This window comes from Pituophis catenifer, unplaced genomic scaffold, assembly GCF_029215685.1.
Source record: "Pituophis catenifer annectens isolate HBS135680 unplaced genomic scaffold, rPitCat1.0.hap2 SCAF_2, whole genome shotgun sequence".
Classification (NCBI taxonomy): Eukaryota; Metazoa; Chordata; class Lepidosauria; order Squamata; family Colubridae; genus Pituophis; species Pituophis catenifer.
In genome coordinates, this window is record NW_027256882.1 from 58,468,570 (window position 1) to 58,495,525 (window position 26,956).

Genomic DNA, 26,956 nt, shown 5'->3' on the forward strand with positions numbered 1-26,956 from the left:
CGATTGTAATTAGAGCCCTTGGGGCAATATCCAAAGGGCTACCCCGCTATTTAGAAATTCTAAGTTTGCCGGACCTTAACATTTTGACTCTACAAAAAACCACCTTACTCGGAACAGCTTACATCCTCCGACGATACCTTAACAATTCCTAGGTCCTTGGTTAGGACTCGAGCTGCTGAGCTAGTAACCAGCCTCAAAGGCTATGAATCTCACTAAAGATTAACCAATAACAACAACAACAACACTTGTGGAAAGTGTTAACAAGATAAACTGTGTAGAGAAGAATTGCAGAGGTGAAGAAATGCTGAGATGACAGAATTAGCAATGGACTGAAAAATCTCACTTGGTGCCTTGAGCAAAATGGTTATTGACAAGAAACAAAGTTGCTTCAGAAGCAAGAATCAGAAATTAAAGATATAAGGGTCTATGTAATATTAAGTGTCTGGCCTAGAGACACAAGGGATTATGAGAGAAAGAAAAATGGTGGTCATGGGAGGTTGAACAAGGAAAGTTGTCAGTGATTTAGCTTCCTTGCTTCTAAAAGGATATACTCACACATTGCAGAACATAGACGGTGGAACATGCTCCTGATATAGAAAGCAAGATGGTCCTATTCTACAGTATAGTCTAGGAATAAGATTGTCATAGACTGCCATAAAAGCAATATAAATAACATCAACCTCAGCAGTCAATCAAATCAGAGCAGCTGGATTGTTTTGCATTTTTAAATGCAGGCTGAGACTAAAATCTGCATGCAGTGCAATAACAAGTCAAGACGCCAAATCACATCTTTAAAAATGGGAAAATACTGACTGAAAGGATAGAATAAATGACAATGAGCAAAGTTCATACTGAACATGGGAGGTACATTGTTAGAAATATTTGAAACTCTAAAGGTTTATTATATTTTTATTACTGTCATGTAAATTGTTTATATCATGAATATTTTATCATTAGACTGTAAGCTGCCAAGAATCTCTTGATTGTGTGAGTAAAAGAAATAAGCAAATTCAGATAAAACTAATGAAAATTATTATTAATAATAGTAAAATTTATTGCAGTTGCCCATTACCAGAAACAATATAAATACAAAACAATAAAACAGATTTTAAAAAAAGTAAATTTAGCTGATGGAATATTTTACAAAAGGTTGACTGTTGAATGTTGTGAAATCATTCAGTGTTAAATTGTGGATGTCTGCTTGATTGTTTAATAAATATATGGAAAAATGTATTAAAAATTTGAGTTGACATTCAGGTTGCTGGTTAGGGATGTGAATGAATTTGTATGTGCATTTGTATATTTTGGCGACAGAAAACCCAAGTTATTTGCAGTTAGCCAGTGTTAGATAGATTGTATGATAGGACAAGAAAATTAATGTATCAGAGACCAAGGAAGTGGTAGGAAAGGGAATGAATTATTGCAGATTTTACATTGCACGTTATGGCAAAAAACTACAGCAAAAAGATAAATTTGTGTATCTTAGTAAACTATTTACTAAGATGAGAAAATGAATGAGAAAGTTTAAATCATGCAATTCTGCTACAGAAGTGCTAGCAGAAACATGAAAGTATGTTGAAAGCAGTAGGAATGGGATTTTAAAAGAAATCTTTTACTGTAGAGTGAGAAGAGATAGGATCAAAAATGAAGGTGGGGTGAATGAATTCAGAATGAATACAAAAGAGGATGGCCAACACAAATGAAGCAAGTTGAGATATATAGAGAGAAAGATTGAAGACTGAACTGAAAAACGTATATATGAAAGAAAAGCGAATAGATTGACAGGAGGTGAAAGTGTGAAAAAGGTGGTTGGCAAAATTTGATGAGATCTTGAGAAGAAAGAGGTTAGAAAATTAAAGCACAGAAGGCAGTATATGAAATGACATTGACATAATAGATAATGAATGTAGGTACAGTTTGCAAAGATATAAACACATAGAATGTACAGTGAGTAGCAGAAGCTTAAAGTAGGTTAATAACAGAAGTCAAAGAGGATGTACTTACTTTTTCACATGAATCTCTCTCTCTCTCTCTCCTTTCTCTTTCTCTCTCCCTCTCCCTCTCCTTTCCCTCTCCCTCCCCCTCTCCCTCCCTCCCCCCTCTCTCTCCTAATTATATGGGATACAATATAATATTTGCTTTCCTTCCACAAGCATAAGGAAGCCAAAGATAACCTGAGGGAAAAACTCAAGGATGTGGTGAATAAAGAGGATAGCCCTCTTTATTCCTCCCTAGAGGAAAAAATCCACTAGCAAGGCAAAAGTTGGGTGAATGATAACTGAACCCAGACCAAGAAAGTAATTTGTGAAAACACTTTCTGTTGGCATCTGTTGCCGTCTTGACTGAGAAGTGGATACATATATTTGACTTACAAATACTGAAATTGAAAATGGATTCTCTGAGCAAATGTGGCCTATTCATAAGTTTCATATGCAAACCTCAGCAATTTCTCAGAAGTGGTACTAACCTGTAATTTTTAATCTGAGTAAATATTAAATGTATGGCTGTATGAAATATATGATAACAATATCATTGTTTTCCATTTTAATTTAAGACAAATAGAGTGAAATTAAATTCATTTTCATCCTGTTCCAAACCACTATTAGGGATTATGCTTGTCCTAGGTACCATTCAAAGCCAAGTCTGGCTCTCAATCCAGAAAATGTTGCACACATTTGACTAAATGTGATTTCAAAATGCCCCTTAAGCCAAATGTCTTCATAAAAACATGTAACAATTGCCTAGCATTCCATTGTCTGTAGCCTACAGTCATCCAGTGAGCAAATAATGAAGAACCTATTGGATAAATGTCCTAGCTGAAGACAGTCAATTTTTGAAATACTTAGATGTACTAAAAAAAAAAAAGTAGAAAGCCAAGACAGCTGCACAAGATGAAATGTCCCTCCTGGAGACACATGATAGAGCAAGGCAGGGTGGCTTCCATAAAAATAAATGAGAAGGTTGGAATAATGTGCAGATGAATTTGATACAGAAAGATGATGCCAGAAGATGGCTTGTGCTGAAAACTGATATATGACACCATGAAATCGCACACAAAAAAATAAATGAAAATGGTGGGATGATTTCATGGGCTGTTAGATGGAAATTTAAAAGCAATCAGACGACTATAAGAGGAGAGAGGATGATAGCACTGTCTTTCTCTTTCTCTTTTTCTGCAGCCATTTGGATATCAGAGATAAGTGACTGAGGAAAGAACTTTCACTGATGAGTTTTTAATGGTTTGTGCTATTTCTACTTCAACGTTTCTTTATTAGCAGGCCATGTAATTTTAACCCTGGTTATGAATGCTTAACCTGGACATCAGCAAGTATTAGATAGTCGAATACAATGAGTTTTATGTATCTTTTCTCAAGGTTTTTGGCTGTGATTTTAACTGACTGTGAAGTGCAAAGAGGTTGTTTTCCAGGTAATTAGATACAAAGAGAGGTGAAATTCATTTGACAAAGAAACACTGCACAAAATAATTAGTTTTTATAATGTACAAACAACTACAAACCTACAAACATATATGATCTCTTTAAAAAATTGGATTGCTACAACAGAGTAGGAAAAGGCTAGAAGATTATGAAAACCTCTTTTTGAAAACAAATTATTGAGGAATTCTGTCAATGTAATTAAAAAGTTCAATCTTTATTTTTGTAGGATCATACAACATATGAGGAAATTCAATTGCAGCAGTTTGAGAGAGACCATTTTAAAATAGAAAATTTATTACTGGAAGTATGCAGTCCCTAAAGACAATGGGAATTGACAATAAATCAGTAGAACACCTTCCTAGTAACCTAATTAGGGCACATACTGTATATTGTTCTACTGTGAAACCAGTGTGATTGACTGTGAATATAGTGTATCTGGACATTATATATAGAATTAGCAAATAGTAATAGCAATAGCACTTAGACTTATATACTGCTTCACAGTGCTCTACAACTGTCTCTAAGCAGTTTACAGGGTCAACATATTGCCTCCAACAATCTGGGTCCTCATGCATTACACAAACTTATTCAATAAACCATCCAGAATTGGTTGAAAGATGGGCGGCTATATCAATGTTTTAAACAAGCAAACAAATATGTTAGCTTCTATGGCTGGTGTGCCAGTCTAATACTATTCAGCAATTGTCTATAGATGACAAGAAACCAGATGGTGTTTGGGATAAGGTAGTCCAGGCTGGCAATGAGCTTATCTTTCAGTGTTTTCTTAAATATTTGTTTTAAATGAGTCAGCTATGTGTAGACTGATAACAAGACTTTTATTGTGATTTCACCATGCTCCATTCCATTAATGTTCAAATACAGATCAAATAAAATCAATCATTATTATGATAAGGGCCAGCATGAACTCCAGGTTAGCATCTTGAAGAGACCAACAATCTTACTTGTGTTAGATCTAAGTTGATTGACAGGGTAACAGGTGTCATGCTTGTTTGTTCATTTGTTTTTAAGTTACAGTTTGCTAGAATTGCTATGAACATATCATTGATATAGTTTAAGCAGCTTGTGTTTGAAGGGACTATAGTTCTTGTCAGTGTAATTATGAGCTGGGATAGCCATAACAACAAGTCAGCCAATGGGAACTGTTTGGTGACTGAGAGCCATATCAGACAGCTCAGACATGGGCGTGGCTTAGCTTGACTGACGGTATATCTAAGATTGCTTCTGTGAATATATTGATTCTGTGTTTCTGTGAGTTCTGGTTCTGGCTTCTGCTGCATGGGTAGTATATACATGCATCATGCTTTATATTATTGTACATAAAGAAGTTTCTTTATTACATGAATCCTGTTGAATTATTTACTAGTGTGCTGGCTGGATTGCTGCAAACTCTAACAGTTCTCTTGTGATAAGTTTTTTTTGTTGAATTTTTCTGCAAAGTCATCATATAATTTTTGACAAGAAACTGGATCCCTTCCTATTATTCTGAACTCCAGTATTAAAAGTGTATAACAACATGAATAGTTAACAATGTCATATTGTATTAACAAACAAATGTTGTCCTTGTGATTAGGTATCTGTCAGAACCATTTTCAGCAGAGACATTGTTGTATAATGTTTCTGTTAATGTACATATGGTTGGTACATTTCAAGACCTTGAAAAAGTTTTCAGCTTTTTGTTAAGGTGCTAACATAAGGTGATATACTGTATCTTCACCACTTCAAGATAAATCATGATGCCAATTAGCTGTTTTCAGAAAACAACCTAACATCAAAGGGTGTCATCTTTGGAGTCATTAATAGGTGAAGCTGAACACCAGCAGGTCCATAATGCAAGTGTGGAAGTTGAAGTAAGACTTGTTTTGTTAGGCGATATTAATGCTTACAAAGGTCAAATCTTGATTCAAGCCACATTTATATGTGCACTATTAAATGAACTGGGCACTTTAGGGTCATGTATGAGGTACAGTTGTTTATTTCTGTCTGATCTCTGTCAGCTCTTGACTCTTATTTGAAGAGTTATATTTTCATTTATTGCTATGGCTAATGAAATCATAAACTATCATTTGGGTGCTTTCCATGTTGGCTGAGTTACAAAATCAGAGATTCCTGGTGGTTTCTAATATATATAATAAAGCATAAAAATATTCCCCTCAGTGCATGAATCATAGTCCAAACTGACAGACCAAACTATGGCTTATGTTTGGGAAAATAATAATCTAATGTTATCCAAAATTGTAATGGGCCAAAACTACAAAACCCTTGAAGTATATGATTAATACTGACTTCACTTTGAGTTCCAGTTCCCATTCCATCCCATTGCCATTGCCAAATCCAATAGCATTTTCTTTCTATTGGCTTTCATTCCTGCTGCCATTTTTGTCAGGATTCCTGCTCAGATTAGGTCTTCTTCCTACCTGCTCTCCCATCTTAAATTACCTAAAAACATACATTTGAAATATAAATTGTTACCTTGGTATCTGAAATTAAGAAGTCAGGTGTGACAAGTAAATCCAGGTAGTTATAACGACAATGACAATTAAAATATAATGGTGCAAGCAATTATGGCTTTAAGAAGGCTATATAAAAAAAGTTGTCCAACAGGTTCTAGGAGTTGTAATTCAAACATCCAGAGGATATGAAAAGAGCTAGGCCAGGGTCAGCAACACAATGACAATATATTACATTGGCAGTTATATGGAAGTATGGAGTTTCCAGCTCTATTGGATCACTGGAATTTTCAAGACATTATATCAGCACACTTGTATCGTATTTCCTTAAACAGCACCAAATATCTGTGAACATATATAGGCTTTGGTCTATAAACTAAACCAAAAAAGAGTTACTGTTTTTATATTCTATATTTGATGGGAGCTGGTACTATTTAGCATTATTTTCTTCATGTTAATTACTTGGTTGTTTTACACTGGCAATTAAGTCCTTAATCAATCCCATTTGGTGTCTTTTAAAACTGTAATGAGAGTAAATGGCATAACATACTAATAAAATGCAGTGGTGGCCTTATTTTTATTAATTTTGGACCGGTGAGGCCAATTTACCCTTTGTAGCTCTTGATCTCCTGCTGATGAAACATTATCAAAACCAGTTGAATTACATCTGCTTCAACAACATTCATGCAATGAGGGGAATATTTTTGTGCTTCTCTTTGTAATGTGAAATTGAAAATAATGATATATGAATTCCTCCTTTTTACAAGAGATACTTATCAGTTCATATTGAATTAGGCCACTTTTAAATACATAATTAAATCTTAAGTGTTTTGATTTCATGTATATATGGCTACTTACACTAATGAATCACACTTGAATTTAAACCCAAGAATAATAACAAGATCCTGGAAAAGTGCTACTTTAAATTAACCTTAGCAGTTTTTGTTGTTGTCCTTGTTCTGAGGATAACAAAGAACTTGAGAATGTGGGGAAAGTTATGGAGATAATAAAACACCCCTTAAAGGAAAATCAGCCTTACATTAGATTATAATCATTTTATAGATATTCATATGTTCATTCACAAATCATAGAACTGCTACACTTAATTGATTAAATGGTTACATGAATCGAATTCAAACAGTATCTATGAAGGTACTGCATACAATCTATTATTGGGAATTGCATAAATTATTTTTAAGAAAGAGCTTTTAAAGAAACCAAAAACCAAGAGACTAGATAAGAAAATGAAAGATATTGAGAAAAAACAAAAGTAAAGCGATGTGAAAGAGAGAGATGAGAAAAACAGTGGACTGCAAAGAGAAAGGCAGGAAAGGGTCAAAAGGAAGTAAGATTACAAGTCAGAATAATATGTGACAAATGAGAGATACAGAAGAGACAAAGTGACATGAGACACTGATGAGAAGAAAAGAGCAGAAAGGACAGTGGAGAGAAACTCTGAGATGAAGATGCAAGAAAAATAAAGCAAGAGAGAAAAGACAAGAGATGGGTGAGCAAGAAGTGACAAGATGAAAGAAGGAGCTAAGAGAGAGACCAGTCAAAGAGAAAGATGTAAAAAGGAGACACAAAGAAGAGTAATGGAGAGGAGAGAGAGCCGGACCAATTAAGGAAGGAAAAGACAATGAGTTATTAAGAATAGAAGGGCAATTAAGGAGGCTGAGTGAGGAAAGGCAATGAACCAATGAAGAGGCATAGGAAAGTAGTCAACAGAGTGCGACCATAAGGGTTCAATCTCCATGGTAAAAAGCCTTTCAAATATTTGCCAGCTAAAGATGATGAGGCTGGCCAATTAAAGATAAACCTTTGTGCCTAATCCTCCATTCACTGTGGTAAAGAGTAAAGAGAGATGAAACAGTGAGTAGTGATATGCAGCCGCCACCAAAAAAGCCAATACTTTTTTGGTTGCATAAACAGAGGCAGTGGTGGGTTGCTCCTGGTTCATCCTTGTTTGGGTGAACTGGTAGGGGCGGTGATGGGAGACTCCGCCCGCCCACCTAGATGTCATTAAAAATGCTCTGGGCATGCGCAGAAGCGACTACACACACCTGCACGCTACCGATAGCGAACTGGTAGCGCCGGGATTTAAAACCCACTACTGAACAGAAGGGTAGCATCAAGATCACATGAAGTATCAGTACCATTTTAGGAAACGTTAGTAAAACCACATCTGGAATACTGCATCCAGTTTTGGTCCCTTCATTATAAAAAGATGTACAGTTCGCTTCTTCTACAAAGAAGAAGAGGTCAACCTATTTTCCAAAGCAGCGGAAGGCAAGACAAGAAAAAATTGATGGAAACTAATCAAGGAGAGAAGCAACCTGGAACTAAGGAGAAACTTCCTAACATTGAGAACAATTAACCAGTGGAATGGGTTGTCTTCAGAAATTATGGGTGCATTATCATTGGAGGCTTTTAAGAATAGATTGGGCAGCCATTTGTCTGAAATGGTATAAGGCAGTGATGGCTAACCTGTTTGCTGTTGCGTGCCAAAAGCGGGGGGAGCACGGGAGGATCACATGCGAGCATGCCCACACCCATAATTCAATGTGCCCTGTGCATGCGCACATGACACACACACACACACACACACACACACACACACACACACTCACCCCGCTTTTGGCACGCAATGGCACGGTGGGCTTTCTTGGAGCCTGGGAGGATGAAAACGGCCTTCCCCACCCACCCGGAGACCCTCCTGACGCTGGAAACAGCCCATTTCCAGACTTCTGGTGGGCCTGGAAGGCCTGAAAATCAGCTGGCTGGCACGTGCATGGACACTGGAGCTGAGTTAGGGCAACACTCGTGTGCCCACAGATATGGCTCCACATGCCACCTGTGGCATGCGTGCCATAAGTTCACCATCAAGGTCCTGCTTGAGCAGGGGGTTGAAGAAGGGACTTCAAAGTCCCTTCCAACTCTGTTATTCTGTATTCTGACTCAGCGGACCGAGTAGGGTAAATTTTTATTTAATTGTAAAACAATTTAACAATTACTGGAAGTGAATCAATCTAATACTGCTTTAACCTTTTACTTTTTTTTAACTTTTTTTACTTTTTTACTATTTTTATTATTTATTTACTACAATACATAGTAACAAAGTGGAATAAAATTAAAAATAAACCAGTTTCCATTCACTACAGTGATGTGGTTTTATTTTATTGGTTGAGTATGTTGAATCAAGGAAGAGATTGACCTTCCTTAACAAAAACTCTGGCCACAGATGATGATTTCCATAATGCAAAAGAACTTGAGAAAGACACAGAAAGGTTCTTAAAATAAACTAGCTATAAAATATAGAAGGGTCACCAAACTAACAGAACGACACAATTTTTAAAAAATGTGTTTAAATTGTATTTAAAAAGGTATTTTAATTTGTACAGAAAACAATGCCTCTTCCAATATTTCCAGTATTAAAATATAGATTGTATTTTATTAATTAAAATCCATATGATTAGCTAACTAGTTTTTCTGGATATTTTTTATCCTGCACTCTTTCCTCCACCCTCCCAGTAACACACAGTCCAGGATAAAGGATAATCTTAGAATCATTATAGTTTAGAAATATTCAGGCCATACAAAGGAGTTGATAAACGATCTTGTTTTCTGATTAAATTTGTTTGTTACCATTAATTGATGATTATGTGGCATCAAGTTGGTTTGAACTGCTATCAACCACAGATCTTCTCCAGGATGATCTGTTCCTACTGTGGTCTTTCAATGGGCATTTCCAAAGATACGCCCATTGCCACTGTAACTGAATCTATCCACTTTGGTCTTTGGTCTTCTCTTCTTCTCTTTTCTTCCATCTTTCCCAGCATTGCAGCCTTCTCCAGAGAGCTAGGCTACACATAATGTGTCCAAAGAAAGATAATTTGAGCCTTGATTCAGAACACAGGACTGACACTTATCCATTTGTTTGTTTCCTTAGCTATCCATGATATTCTCAGGAATCTTCTCCAATATTAAAGTTCAAAAGTATCAACACTGCCTCCTGGAATACGATTGATCCCGGACCTCCGGACCTTCCGTAAAGCCCGGAAGACATTTTTATTCCATCAAGCCGGCCTAGCCTAAATGGTTTTTAAATTGGGATTTTAAATTTTATGGATTTGGGGGTTTTAAATTGGAAGCTAGTGATTTAATTCTTTTTAATTATCTTAACTTTTGTATTTGTATGTTTTTTTAATTTTGGCTGTTCACCTCCCTGAGTCCCTTCTGGGAGAAGGGCGGTATATAAATAAAATAAAATAAAATAAAATAAAATAAAATAAAATAAAATAAAATAAAATAATAAAATAAAATAAAATAAAATAAAATAAAATAAAATAAAATAAAATAAAATAAAATAAAATAAATAAATAATCAAACAATCAATCAAACAAACAAACAAACAAACAAACAAACAAATAAATAAATAAATAAACACTCTTTCCACCCTGCTTCTTCAATGTTTAGCTTTTACTTCCATATAGCATCACAGGAAATATATTTGCTAGAAGTATTTAAAATTTTGTAGGTATTCGCACATTGTTATATTTGTATCTTGCTGTAATCTGGTGACTCTTGGTGGTTTACATGAAGTTTATATTAAAACATCCACCATAAGTCTAAAATAAATTTAAGATCAAAAGTGTACCATAATACTCCAACCCTAGAAAATAATAAAATGATAGTAAAATGACAAGAAAAATAAAGAAGAAAATAATGATGGAGCACATTAACTGACTAGCATGCCTTCTGAAACAGTTTTGTTTTTAATATCCTGCTGAAAGCCGCCAAGGACAAGAATAGTCTTGTCAGAAGCCTGTTTCAAAGCACCATAAACAATCTTAATTTTCTGGAAGTGGAGAATTGTAAGGAATTTCTCTCTGGATCATCTAACAGGTCTGATGTTCTGAATTTTCACTTTGGGATGCTAATTGCTGCTACTACAAGGTATGTTCAATAACCATTATTTAAAGGACAAGCCTACAAGTGTTTTATAGCTTTGAAATAAATGTAATTGTTTTACTTTAATTGAGCTCGTTAACACTTATTTATGGTCTATCCTAAATTCAGTCCTAAAGCAATTGTTTCATGGTTGCACTTTTTAAAATAACCACAAAGCAAATCCAAGGTACAGTTGAGGAAGGGGAAGAAGAAATAATACTATTGAAATTAATTGGAGTATTATAAGTTTGAAAGTACTACAGTCAAATCCCATTGAATATACATTCATAGTGAAAAATATAATGGCTTGTTTATTTTTCTTCTATATGAGTTGCCTGTATTACATGTCATAACAAATTGTTTTTTTGATAATAATGTGGTTTAACAGCTTGTGCCCTCTACTGGCTTGAATACAATAATGAAAAAAGAAGAGGGAAAATACATATTTCCTCTGTAGGGTGCTGTAAAATTGAAAATTCTTGCAGAAGTTACGTCTCAATAATTTTATAGCACATTTACAAAATAAGAGATAAAAATAAGCAACCTACCTGGGAAATATGCAGAACTGAATAGTATTCATACCACAAATATAAATATAACAAGCAACAGTGCTTTTGAAATGAGCTTTTGAATGTGGTTGTATCAAGCACAAGGAACAGTTCAGCCATGCAACAGAGCTTCTCAGGAACATATTTTACTGCAGTCATACTGTATGCTCACATATTGCCTAAGCTGCTTAAGATATAACATAGGTTTCTTTGATAGTTACACAAGAATAATGTCAACTTAGCTTCCCCCTTTTGTTAGAATCTCAGGCTTTATGAGATGGTTCCTGCTATATTTATTTATTTATTTATTTATTTATTTATTTATTTATTTATTTATTTATTTATTTTATTATTTTATTTTATTTTATTATTTTATTTTATTTTATTTTATTTATTTTATTTTATGTTATTTTATGTTATTTTATGTTATTTTATTTTATTTTATTTTATTTTATTTTACTTTATTATTTTATTTTATTTTATTTTATTTTATTTTATTTTTTTATTTATATGCTGCCCCATCTCCGCAGGACTCAGGGCAGCTCACAACAACAAAATATCTGAATAAAAGTGTGTTAAAATACATGTTAACCCCCCCCCACCAGTCCAGACTGAACAACCATGTCTTTAAATCGTGGCGGAAGGTGGGGAGATCAGGGGCCAACCGGAGCCCCAGAGGAAGTTGGTTCCAGAGGGTGGGAACACCCACAGAGAAAGCTTTGCCTCTAGGGGTCGCTAGTTGACACTGTCTAGCCAACGGCACCCTGAGTAGGCCCTCCCTGTGAGAACACACCGGGCGATGGGGAGCTGTTGCTGGTTGCAAATGGTCCGACAAATATCCTGGACCTAAGTCATGTAGGGCTTTATAGGTCATCACCAGCACCTTGAATCTCACCCGGAGGGCAACCGGCAACCAATGCAAGTCGCGCAGGTATATTTATTTATTTATTTATTTATTTATTTATTTATTTATTTATTTATTTATTAGATTTTTATACCTCCCCCTCTCCCGAAGGACTCGGGGCGGTGAACAGCCAAAATTAAAAAACATACAGTATAAACAATTAAAATACGTTTAAAACAGAATTAAATCTAAAATGGCTCCCCAATTTAAAACGCCTTACCCATACCCCTATAAATAAGACGAATTTAAAATTTAAAAATTTAAAATTTCCACATTTAAAAAGGGGGAAGATTTAGGCCAGGCCAGCTTGATAAAATAGAAAAGTCTTAAGCGCGCGGCGGAAGGTGCGCAGATCCGGGATCCTACGTATCTCCGGGGGGAGCTCGTTCCAAATCGTAGGTGCCCCCACAGAGAAGGCTCTCCCCCTAGGGGCCGACAGCCGACATTGTTTGGCCGACGGCACCCGGAGGAGCCCACTCTCTATGGGAGCGTACTGGCCGGTGGGAGGCTATTGGTGGTAGCAGGCGGTCCCGTAAATAACCAGGTCCTAAGCCATGGAGTGCTTTAAAGGTGATAACCAGAACCTTGAAGCGCACTCGGAAGACCACCGGGAGCCAGTGCAGCTCGCGCAGGAGAGGTGTCACATGGGAACTCCATGTCGCTCCCATCACCACCCGCGCGGCCGCACTCTGCACCAGTTGGAGCCTCCGAGTGCACCTCAAGGGGAGCCCCATGTAGAGAGCGTTGCAGTAGTCCAGACGAGAAGTAACGAGGGCATGAGTGACTGTGTGTCACTGATATACTGATCTTCTTTGAATTAACGGATTTTGGCAAGGGGGCAGTGTGCATGGATGTGTGTGGGGGTGTATGTGCAAGAGGGACAAAAGAATTACTAATTGTATTTGTATAAAAATGCATTTATTTATTTAAATAATTTTTATGAGTCAAAATATGGGAAAAAATGACAAGCACTGTGTTCATAGTTATCAGGGAATGCTGCATATGACACAGGTGTGGTCACAGCTGATAACCTACTTTGTCAGAGGTATCAGGGGGATAACTAAAACATAAATAATAGTGGAAATTAGTATATAGGGCTCCTTCCTGTGATGGGCGTGAAGATTATGAACTGAAATATAGGAGAAGTACTGTAGAAGGAGAAATACAGGATTAGGGGTCCTTGGTGCTCTCTGAGCTTGCTTGCTTCCTTGCAGACATTTCATTACCCTAACTAGGTAATGTCATCAGTGCTAGTAAAGAGTGCTGTTTGCTATTTTGGTATCTTGCCTGTCTGTGTGGGTGGAGGTAGTCTCAGAGATTCTTTGGTTGGGCTTGTTTACTGATGATTTCTTGATTGGGGTATTGCTGACTTGATTGTTGTCTGAAGTTAACCTTGAAGTTACTCTATGCTGATCTCAGCTATGCTGAGCCAGCAGTGTGCAGCAGCTGCCAAAAAAACCAACACCATTTTGGGCTGCATAAACAGAGGGAAAGAATCAAGATCACGTAAAATCTTAATACCACTTTATAATGCCTTGGTAAGGCCACACTTGGAATACTGCATTCAGTTTTGGTCGCCATATCTAATAAAGATGCTGAGACACTAGAAAGAGTGCAGAGAAGAGCAACAAAGATGATCAAGGGACTGGAGGCTAAAACATATGAAGAACAGTTGCAGGAACAGGGTATGTCTAGTTTAATGAAAAGAAGGACTAGGGGAGACATGATAGCAGTATTCCAATATCTCAGGGGATGCCACAAAAAAGAGGGACTCATGCTATTCTCCAAAGCATCTGAGGGTAGAACAAGAAGCAATGGGTAGAAACTAATCAAGGAGAGAAGCAATTTAGAACTAAGGAGAAATTTCCTGACAGTTAGAACAATTAATCAGTGGAACAACTTGCCTGCAAAAGTTGCGAATGCTCCAACACTGGAAATTTTTAAGAAGATGTTGGATAACCATTTGTCTGAAGTGATGTAGGATTTCCTGCCTGGGCAGGGGGTTGGACTAGAAGACTTCCAAGGTCGCTTCCAACTCTAAGACAAATATTGGTGATCTGAGTCTTGATTACTGGTGGAAAGGTGCTGAGCCTTTTTCTCTTTTGGGCTGGTTGATTATCTCTTTTGCATAGTCAATAGATGTTGTTAGTGTCTATTGATGTCTGATTTGTCAGAATGCCAGACTTCTAGAAATTCCCCGGCATTTTTAGACTTGACCTAGGTCTAAGATTGTCACATTTTTCCAATTGAAGCTATGGTTAAATCTACACATTGTGAAATTTAAGAATTTTCATCATGTCTTCTAACTGCCAGTTGGTATTCATGGATAGATATTAATAGATGAAATGTAAAAAAGAAAGAAAATAGATGCAGTGCCATCTTGGTACTCAACTACTACAAACTCATCAAATTTGTTACTCAACACATTTTACTGTGAAAATTTTATCTCAGTACTCATTGTTTGGTATTGAATACATAAGCTAGAACTAGTTGGTTGTCTTGTGAGTCAGTACATTATTCTATATGTGAAAAATTGGTATTCATCATGTTTGATATTCATTGCACCTCCTGGAACCAATTAAGGATGAGTATTGAGGTACCACTGTATGTTATTTTTGTAAAACTATGCTAAGTCCAATATGAATGGTATATTTGAAATTTGTACATGGTAAAACAAGAAGATACAATTAATGAACATTAATTGACATATTTATAACATCATGTAAAGCCCATTAAATAAAATCCCAATAAATGTATCCTGCACAAATGCAGCAACCACATGAAAAGCAGAGGTATTATCTTGGCCTTTTATTGGCATCAATTTTCCATTGTCTGCAAAGCTGTAGTATAAGTGGAGAAATTACATGGCAATCATTCAGCATGCTATGCCCAGATACATTCAATATCAGTCTTTTGGTCACTTTCAATGACCAATAGAGTGACCTATAACTCATTCCTAAGGCTTCAGATTGACTATCTTTCCTTATTGCCTACTTGCATTTATCTTGTGCAAATGTATTGTATATGTTGTATTTTTCAGACCTACTTGTCGCTAATAGCTTTTCCAACTTACTCTCATGCTATTGAACCTGATCAAATTTTTCCTCATCTTCAAGTTACGTTTAAGATAAGAATCTATTGCGGTTTCAAGTAATCCATTTTTTTGAGAAACTGTCTGTCTTGAAGTAAAACACGATTGTGCTACAGTTCTTTGAAAATTTTCTACCAGCTCCTCTTCCTGTTTCCTTAGTTAGCTTAACCTAATGAAAACATAACCATTTTTTTTTTGTTTTGTTATTATAGCTCTTTCTAAATTGCTTTTGTTTACTTGGTGATCTAAGTTATTAACTTTATTATGGGACAAGTGTTGACAGCTGCTGTAACCACAAATAACTATTTTGCTAAACTTGCCTCTCTCTCTCTCTCTCTCTCTCTCTCTCTCTCTCTCTCTCTCTCTCTGTGTGTGTGTGTGTGTGTACATGCACACACACAGAGAGAGACAGTATATGTATGTATATGTGTATGTGTATGTCAGAGGTGGGTTTCAGCAGGTTCTGACCAGTTCTGGAGAACTGGTAGCGGAAATTTTGAGTAGTTCGGAGAACCGGTAGTAAAAATTCTGACTGGCCCCACCCCCATCTATTCTCTGCCTCCCAGGTTCAAGCTGATTGGGAGGAAATGGGGATTTTGCAGTAACTTTCTCCTGGATTGTGGAGGGAATGGAGATTTTACAGTATTCTTCCCCTGCCATGCCCACCAAGCCACTCCCACCAAGCCATGCCACTCCCACCAAGCCATAACCACAGAACCGGTAGTAAAAAATTTTGAAACCTACCACTGGTGTATGTGTATGTATATGTATATGTATATGTATATGTATATGTATATGTATATGTATATGTATATGTATATGTATATGTATATGTATATGTATATGTATATATAAATGTATGTATGTACTCCCATGTAAGACTTGTTGCTTGTTGCTATCATTCAGTCACTTTTGAACATGAACTTCAGGCATTGGAATGTTATTTATAGGTGTGTGTTTTGCCCCATCTCAAGCAACTGAAATCCTTTCCCCCTGAACAGAAATTATTCTGATATGGGTGACAGTATGTATACAACTAGAAGAGAAGATAAATCTAACAACCCCATCATTACTACAGATACAAAGGAAAAAGCCACTCAGATACTCTTAAATGCTTCCAGTATTCCATGTTTGTCTTCTCACAATTCCACCTTAATGTGATCCCCCATTTCCACTATTTCCCCTTTGTGCTATATTTATTGTTGATTGTTTTAAAGATGCTACATGAAAGATCTGTAAAATAGAACCGAGGTCATACTTATGTATTCCACAGTGTCTACTTACTATTTATTCAAGAAGAAGAGTGGGCTCTTGTTCTTTTTTTGCCTATCACTACTGTTAAAATCTCATGTCCATAAAGTTTTTGCCCATTTTGGATGAAATCGATTGGTGTAATACCTTTGTGATTACATTGTGAGTATATACATTTGCAGTGGTTGTCAACCATTAATTGATAATCCTAACTTGAAGCTCAGTCTTAATCCATTGGGGGGTGGGGGAGAGTGTAAGGCAGCCAAAATAAGCAGCCAAAATATCAATTAGGACACAGATTCACTAGCAGTGCAAAAACTTTTTGGCAGACAAAAAAGAAACAAGATTAGAAGAGCAATCAATTAAAAGTTCTTTATTATCATTTCTCTGTCTCCTTGCCAATCCATAGTATACTATTGATTGGTAGAAGTTCCCACAATATTTATGTATTTTGGAAATGCCATGGCAAGATACCAATTTCTTTCAGTTTTAAGTTGTTTTCATGACATTAGTTCTATTTGAAACTTTTATATTCTGAGAAATATTGAAAGTACATAGGAGACATGTAGTATAGCTAATGAAAAGCTATAGCTTATAGGGTTGCCAAATTTTCCTTCAATTTTTAACATTTTTAATATTTAAGTTGAAGTGGAACACTTCTGGCTTAGCATATTTTTTCTTGTAAAATCTCTACTGAAGAATTTGGTGGTTTATATGCTATAATTTTATTTCCTGGCTCTGTTACCTGTATCTTAAATGAAATACAGGAGAACTAATTCAAAACTTCATTGTGCTGATAGCATCTTAATGAAAGTTTACATTAGCTTCATCTAAAATTTTACCATCCCATTCCACCTGTCAACGCACCTGCAGTCTTTCTCAACAGTGTCTTTCAAACGAAAACTAGCTTTCTACAAGTCCTCTGGAAAGCTATTGCCAATCATTGCAGACAACACGGAATTAGATCAGGCAATAATTTGACTTCCAATGTCCATGACCAGTGGTAAGTCAAGTAATTTTTTTAAAAATAAAGTTTTATTAATTTTCTACTATTGCATTAAATTAGTGCTTAATAAACATTGTGTTGTCTGGGTTACTTTGTTATTTTGTAACAATACAAATTATATTCCTAATCTTTATTCCTTTTTTACAACCATTGATAAAATAAATTCCATGTTTGGTAGTATTCTATATCTTCTTTCTGTTTAATCTTCAATGTAAGTCTGTCCATTTCTGCACAGGCCAATATTTTCTTAATTATCTCTTCATCTAGTGGTACTTATTCATTTTTCCAATGCTGCACAAATACAATCCTTGCTGCTGTAAATACTTGCAATATTAAATATACATCTTGTTTCTCTTTTTTTTCCTGGTACTATACCTAATAGAAAAAGTTCAGGTTTAAGATTGACATGTTTTCCTGATATCTTTTCTAGCCACATGTGTATTTTTGCCCATTTTTTTTTTTTTGCTTTTGCTTTAGCACAAATCCACCATAGATGATAATATATGCCAGTCAAGTAACTTTTCATAGTCATCAGGTAAAGGGGTTGGGGAGTCAAACAAACAGTTAAAATTATACATCTGCCAAAGCTTGCTAACCTGTTGCTTCAAAGGAAATCCTCCAAGGGCATTTTTCAGTGTTTAAAGTAGAACAATAGATCTGGTGCCAATAAAAGAGAATATTTGTAGCTCAGTGTTGAAAACACTGATAACATTACTTAGTTTGGGTAGTAAAACATCTGCAAGAAAACAACCAAGCCAGAGAGCACCAAGGACCCTTCAGATCTGGTGACTTGCTGGGATTTACCTGAGGATAAGCTGTTATTTTACAACATAGAAGAAAACCAACCATTCTTTATCCTTGGTGCTCTCTAAGTTTGGTTGTTTTCTTGCAGATCCGTCATTACCTAACTAGGTAACATCATCAATGCAAGAAAGTAATCAAACTCAGAGAGCATCAAGGCCCCCATAGTTCAACCCTGAGCTTCAAATACTCTGTTCTATTCTTTACCTTTATTTTAGTGGGATGAAGGAAACTGCTCAATATATATAAAATGAACATTACCACCCAAACCTATTCTGGTGGACACAAATACAGAGAATTATTTTCCAAAACACTTCCTGTAAAGTTTGACATTACTCGATAAGCCAAAGACATACACTTACTGGACAACAAGCATATCATCGAAAATGAAGAAAATCATATACTTCTAAGTATCCTAGACAAAGGGTATTTCCCAAGCCTGTACTAACAAAGGCTGAAATTATATAATAAGGCAAGTGCATTCCTCCCTATAGCCACATAAATGTACATAAACAAGCATCAAGGCTACCTTCCACCTCTTCACAAATAGTGATGACTACACAATCACATTTCAGTAATAACAAGCAGAAGCAACAGGATAGCAAATAACACAACATCTTTTATTATTTCTCCTCTAATAAAATAAAATAGCTTTAGGGCTTAAATATTGAAATTCAAAGGCATCACATACATCTGAGTGTAAACTAGTGGGTACACACATGGGAACAGGGAGGAGAGATGTGTTATTAGATCTGCTTAAGCACAGCACCCAAGAAAACAATACATAATAGTTAATTCAGCACACAGATTTTGTTGTTGTTCTTTAAAATGACACCTTATTGAATTAAACAATGTTGTTGCATGATACAGTTTAAAACAGACCTGTGCCAAAGCCTCTAATGCAGTGGTGAAATCCAATTTTTTTTTACTACCAGTTCTGTGGGCGTGGCTTGGTGGGCGTGGTGTGGTTTGGTGGGTGTGGCAGAGGAAGGATACTACAAAATCTCCATTCCTACCCCACTCCAGGGGAAGGATACTGCAAAATCCCCATTCCCTCCCCACTCCTGGGGGAAAGATATTGCAAAATCTCCATTCCCACCCCACTACCAGCCAGAGGTGGTATCTGCCGGTTCTCCGAACTACTCAAAATTTCTGCTACCGGTTTTCCAGAACCTGTCAGACCCTGCTGGATTTCACCCCTGCTCTAATGCTCTTTTGTTTTAATCTTCGAAATGGAATAGAAACAGACAATAGAAGCAATACTATCTCAATATTATCCTACAAGCAATATTGTTCATCAAAAGTTTCCACATGGTGTGAAGATACAAGATAGATTAGAAAAAGTAATTGTGATGCAGCATTTCATACTTTTTTTTTTTTTATTGCAAAAGTTTTACAATTACATTTTCACCCCCTTTTTCACCCCCCACCTCCCTCCCCAAACTTCCCATCCTCCCTAACCCTCCCTAACCCTCCCCCCCAGACTTCCCTATTACATACTCATAACTAATAACACTAATATATAAGCCTGAACCCGTCCCTCCCCCTATATAATTTTTCCTCTTTATCTCTTTACATTAAAATATTTCTAATACATTATTTTCAAATAAAAGCTATTTGATACTTTCTAGTTTGATATTTGTTCTGAACATATTCTATCCACCTTTTCCATTCCCATTCATAAGTCTCTTGTGAACAGTCTTTTAAATACGCTGAAATCTTCGCCATCTCTGCAAAACTAGCCATCTTCAAAGTCCATTCCTCGATAGTAGGCAAGGCTTCATTCTTCCAATATTTACCTATCAACAATCTTGCTGCTGTTATCATATACAATATTAGTTTTGTTTCACCCCGTGTAAAACCCTTAACTATACCCAATAAAAACAGTTGTGGAGAAAATTGAATTTTTTTCTTCAAAACATTCTGCATAACCCACCAAATTTTTATCCAAAAAGCCTTAACTTTCCTACAGGTCCACCAAACATGATAATACGTAGCATCCAAACATTCGCATCTCCAACATTTTGGCTGAACATTAGGGTACATACATGACAACTTTTTGGGATCTAAATGCCATCTATAAAACATTTTATAGAAATTTTCCCTCAAGTTCTGGGACTGTGTAAATTTAACATTCTGAACCCAAATATTTTCCCATGTTTCCAACATCACTGGTTCTTCAAAATTTTGTGCCCACTTAATCATACAATCTTTAACTAATTCAGTTTCTGAATCCCTTTCTAGCAAAACATTATAAAGCCTTTTAATATGCATTGGACCTTTCTCTCTTATATGTCTAACCAATTCTTCCTCATGCAACATAATACCAGTTTTTTGGTCCTCTTTCCATCTCAATTGTAATTGATTATATTGTAGCCAAGTTAGATTAAGCCCTTCATCCAACAGTGTCTGTAATGTCTTCAGCTGCCATCTGCCCGCATCTGTAAAAAGAACCTCTTTGTATAAAAACCCCCCGAGTGACATTATATTTGTATTCCACAAAGTATGACCAAGATCCAGCCATAGTGGTATTTTGTAATCCCATTTGAGTCGGTGCTTCTTCCAAACTCTCATCAAGGAGTCTCTAAGTATATGACTTTTAAATACTTTATCTACTTTGTCGTCATAAAATAAATAAGCATGCCATCCAAATTCAAGATCAAAACTTTCTGCATTCAGTATTCCAGTCTTTTTACTTCCAAACCAATCACTTGTTAGAGTTAAAGCTGCCGCATCATAATATAACTGTAGGTTTGGAAGTTTAAGACCTCCTCTTTCTGGAACATCTTGCATAATTTTCAGTTTCACTCTCGGCTTCTTCTCGTTCCAGACAAATTTATTCACACCAGACTGCCAAACTTTCAATTGTTTATCACTTTTAAGCACCGGGATCATTTGAAACAAAAACAGAAATCTTGGCAAAATGTTCATCTTAACTGCTGCTATTCTTCCAAGTAAAGACAGTTGCAGCTTTTTCCAAATCTCCATATCTTTCTGGACCTCTCGCCACAACACCTCATAATTATTTTGAAACAATTTCAAATTTGATTCTGCAACCTGAACTCCAAGATATTTTACCTTAGGTACAATTTCAAAACCTGCCCTCCTTTCAAGCTCATGTTTACGATCTTGTGTCATATTTTTAACTATCATTTTAGTCTTTTTTGAATTCAGTCTAAAGCCTGAGACTCTACCATAGTCTTGTATAATGTCATTCATCAAGATTATTGATTCCATTGGTTGTGATAGGGTAACAACCAGATCATCTGCAAATGCCTTTATTCTGTAATCCTCTTGCCTTATCATTATGCCTTTCAAAGTTTTAGAGTCCCGTATTGTGTTTAGCAAGACTTCCAATGTTAAAATAAATAAAAGTGGGGACAACGGACATCCCTGTCTTGTTCCTTTTTCAATTTTAAACTCTGTCGTCAAACTTCCATTAATAATAATTTGTGCCTTTTGCTCTTGATAAATTGCTGAGATCGCCTGTATAAATTGGTCCCCAAAGTCCATCTTTTTTAAAGTCTTTAGTAGAAAATTCCAATCCACTCTATCAAAGGCCTTCTCTGCGTCCAAAAAAGCCAGCACTGCAGGAATCTGTTTATTCTTATCAAGATATTCCAATAAATCTATTACTTGCCTTACATTGTCCTTCATGTATCTGCCTTCAATAAATCCCGCTTGGTCCTCATGAATCACCTTTTGGATTACTGGCATCAACCTGTTGGCTAATACCTTCGCATAAATTTTATAGTCTGTATTCAAAAGAGATATTGGTCTATAATTCTCTGGTTTTTTAGGACCAACTTGTTCTTTTGGTATCAAAGATATATAAGCAGTTGTCCAAGATGGGGGTATTTTACCCCCTTGTTGAATGTTACAAAATAAATCTCTAAGTTGTCCCACCATTTCAGCTTGTAAAGTTTTATAATACACTGCAGTCATCCGTGCCAGGAGCTTTGGCTGTTTTTAACTGTTTAATTGCTGCTGTTATCTCCTCCTCTGTTATGGGATAATTCATTCTTTCCTTTTGTTGATCAGTAATTTTTGTAACTCTCTTATCATTTAAATATTTTTCTATAAGTCCATTCTGCACCTCTTCTTTAGCATATAATTTAGTATAATAGTCCACAAAAGCTTCTTTAATTAATTTTTGTTGAAAGATTTCTTTCCCGCCAATAACAATACTATCGATAGTCCGTATACTTTGTTTTTTCCTCAATGTGTAAGCCAACCATCTGCCCGGTTTGTTAGCGTTGCAAAAAGTATTATGCTTCGCGTATTGTAGACTTGTTGCAACTTGTTCCGCCATAAGCATTTGAAATTGGTCTTTCAAAAGTTTTATAGCACTTCGAATTCTTTCATCTGTTGGACTTTTAATAAATAGCTGTTCTTTATTCTTTATTTCCATTTCCAACTCAATTCTTTTCTTTTGTCGAAACTGTCTATGTTTAGAGTTCATATAGATAAGTACCCCTCTCATATAAGCTTTACTTGCGTCCCAAACAATTTCAATTGGAGTACCTTTATTCAAATTTATTTCAAAAAATTCTTTCAAATGCTTTTTAAGTTCTATTGTATTTTTTTCATATCTAAACAAGTTCTCATTTAATCTCCAAGAACGTCTCTCAACCTTATCCATCTCAATTTCTATCCATACAGGGCTATGGTCAGTCAAAGTTCTTGGAAAAATCTTTGTTCTTTTTGTCTTAACAAGTAGATCATTTGACAACAGGATAAAATCAATCCTAGAAAAGGATCTATGTCTATCAGAAAAAAAAGTGTAATCCAATACATTTGAATTATGTATTCTCCAAACATCTTTTAATTCCATATCTTCTTTCATGTCAAAAAAAGTCTGTGGTAGTCTAATTCTAGACTTTGCCAAGCTCTTTTTATCTAGTTTAGAATCAATTACTCCATTCCAGTCTCCCATAATTAAAATAGATCTATAGTCCCATTGCAATATTTTAGTATGTAACATCTTATAAAAATAGTCCTGTTGTTGGTTGGGAGCATAAATTCCAATCAAAAGAATTTGGCCATTTGCTGTAAGCAATTCAATTGCTACAAATCTACCATCTTGATCTGCTTCTATAACTTTCGCTGTTAATTTTTTATTTACATAAATAACCACACCATTCTTTTTCTGCGAAGTTGAAGATATAAAATGTGCTCCTAGTTTTGAGTTTATCAAATATTTTTGATCTTGAGTGGTTATATGCGTTTCTTGTAAACATATTATATCATTATTAAATTGTTTCAAATATGTAAATAATTTCTTCCTTTTCTGTGCTGAATTCAACCCATTGACATTCCAAGATAGACACTTAAAGGTCATCAGCCTCTTTCTGGAGCGCGGAGCAATATATTTGAAGTTCCTCCGAAAGCTTCGATCTCGCTCCTCCCATAGCGCCACTCTCTTGTACGGTACTCTTAACTGCCTTCTTGTCTTGTCTTTCCTGTTGTTGTTGTTGCTTTTGTTTAAATAGCTTGGATTGAGCTCTAGTTATACGTTGATCTTTAACTTCAGCCAACTGAATCAAATCCAAAATTGGAGAAGAATCCAGCAAGGGCTCACTCAGAAAACCTCCTTCTGCACCTTGCACTGTTTCTAATTCCTGCTTAGACTGTTCTTTCAATTGCCTCTCTTCACTCTCCTTAATCTCCAAAACTGTAGATGTACGTGGAGATGGAGTTCTTTCCTTAAGTATAGTACTATAAAAATGTTGTGCCTTCTCCACGGTATTCAACCGATATCCTTCTCCCTTGTATCTAAAAATTATCCCAGCTGGTGCGTCCCACCGGAAGGGTATCTGTAAATTTTTCAATTCCTTAACAAGAAAACCAAATTCTTTTCTAGCTTTCAGCATTTTAGGAGGTAATTCTTTAAAAATTTCAAGTCGTGAACCCCCCACTTGTACAGAAGTGTGAAAAGATTTTTGCAGGATATGATTTCTAATTTCTCTATCAGTAAAATATATCACCACATCTCTAGGCAGTTGTCTTTGTCTGGCCACCCAAGAGTTCACTCTGTAAATTTTATCTATTTTATGAAATACCAAATCAGGATTAGCTTGTAAAATCTTAGCCAAGGCTTCAGACCAAACTTGTCTCAAATCCTGTCTCTCCTCCTCTCGAATTCCCCGAAGCCGTATGGCAAATTCCATCGCCCGAAATTGTATCATAACAATCTCATCTTCAATTCTCTGCATTTTCTTGTCAACTTCATCAATTTTATAATCATTGTCTTTCATCTTAACATTAACTTCTGATTTAAATTCTTCAACTTTAAAATCAACTTTCCCAATAAATTCTACCAGGCCAGACGCCACTTCTGATATTTTTTTGGTCACCTTTTTTTGATTCTGATTCACCATATCTTTAACTTCATTAATTTCCTGCATAAATTCTTGATGTGATTTTTGAAGTTTATCATCTATCTCCTGTTGGGATTTTTGAAATTTATCATCCAAAGTTTTAGAAATAAATTCTTTTAAATCTCCCACATCAAATTCTTTTTTCTGAGTTTGTAACTGTTGAGCAGGGGGAGGTTGCGTTTCATGTTTGTGTGTGGGGGATCCCCCCCTGATGCCTTCCCTTCCTGCTTCTTTGAAGCCATCCTGGCTCGTGATCTAGTTTTTCTAAAGAGGGAAGTTCCTTTTCCTTTCCCTCCTGCACAAAGACTTCTAAAAAAGTCCCCCAGATTTGATCAAATAAAGACTAAAATAAAGCAAAGTCCAGTATTAAAGGGGGAGAAATTGTTGTTTCTCTTATAACAAGCAAGGCAACTTTGTAGCAACTTGGAAACTTTGTAACAAAACAAGATAACTTCACCAATCCACATTCACTGGCTCGTTAACTCTGAGGCTAGGCGCCATATTTTTTTTTCCAAAGCACTTTCACTCACTCACATTTCTCAAATTGAAAGTCAATAAAGTGCTGATACTTGCGTTTCCAAATTTCAGGATTCAGGTAGTTTCGCTGTTTATTAGAGCCGGTTCTTTCGCTTTAAGTTTCCTGCAGCCGGCTTGTTCTGCAAAGGCAGAATTGTCCCACGTCGCCCGGAGTTTCAGCAGGCTGGAAGGGAGCCACGCCTGTTCTCTCCCCAGAAACTTCCCTGGGGGGTTACAGGGGCTCAACCTGTGCCCTGCGATCTCTCTTCTTCAATCCTTTAGGATCTAGAAGTTTTCGAGCCGCTTCTTCGTCTCGAAGCGGCTCTACAGGCGGCGGGGCTGGCGGAGCTTCAAAGAGCACCGCCGACGCCGAAGACAAGGAAACCGGAAGTCGCAGCATTTCATACTTGATATGCTTCACTTTCTATTTAATTATTCCCGGAAACTAGGCACCACACATAAAAATTTTTTTTTTAAAAAAAAAGTCCAAAACTTTGACATTTGGAATCACCAGAATTGCCGGTGTCTTGAAGGTATCTTCAAAATATAAATTATTATAACATATATCACAGAAATAGAAATATTATGGCTGATAAAGGCAATGAGTTTGCTGATTAGAATGCCACATCTATAGTCTGTGAATGTCTCTGATAAAAGTAGGAAAACCTGATTTCCATCATACTACTGACAACAGTATTTTTTCTTTTTCTTGTTTCTCCCCCCCCACCTCTTTTTTCTTTCATTCAATGTTGAATCCTGGCAATTGCCTGGATGTGTCCCTACAGTTTTCTTAGCAAGGTCCTTTAGAAGTAGTTTCTAGGGTTGAGAGGGAGGAACTGGCCCAAGATCACCGAGTTAGGCATGACTAGAAGTCACAGTCTTTCAGTTTGTATCCTAATGCCTTAATCACCACACTAAACTGACTTCATAACCATAATATATGCAGTATATAAATGTCCTTCATGTTGGCCACAAACGTATCATAGAAAACTACTCATATTCGGGAAACATGGATACACAAAGTGCATCCACAATCATGTTCTGCAGGTAATGTCAAGCAGTTGAAAAGGTATTTTACAATGTGCGTTAGAAGGGACAAATAACAAGCAGCCTGGTCTTTTTAAAACCTATGCAGTTGCTACAACATGGTTCCCAGATGTCTCCACTGTACATGCACATGCAGAGAGTTTCGTTTAGATTTGTTGTATGCAAATATAGCTTTCATAGAAGTCACTGAAGGACCTATAAAAAGCACACAAAAAGCATTAATGGACGGGGCCAAATTTAAGCTAAAATTTGTTCTGAGGAATTTCTTTTTAGTCTTTTTCACATCCTTAATAATGAGGATGTGTGTGTACATACAGATATGCATATATATAAAATGGAAGGCTGCATAAAGAGGTGTATTGGAAATATTGCATACAAATTATAAATATCTTCCTAGTTTCCTCCAAGAGCAGGGTCCATTTTTTAAATCAACCATATATAAGACATAGACTTATACATCATAAAATTATAACAATTTCGATGAATTTCCTATCAGATTAATGGGGCCATGAGTATTACTAAACCTCTTTGATCTTGAATTGTGAAACTTTGAAGCC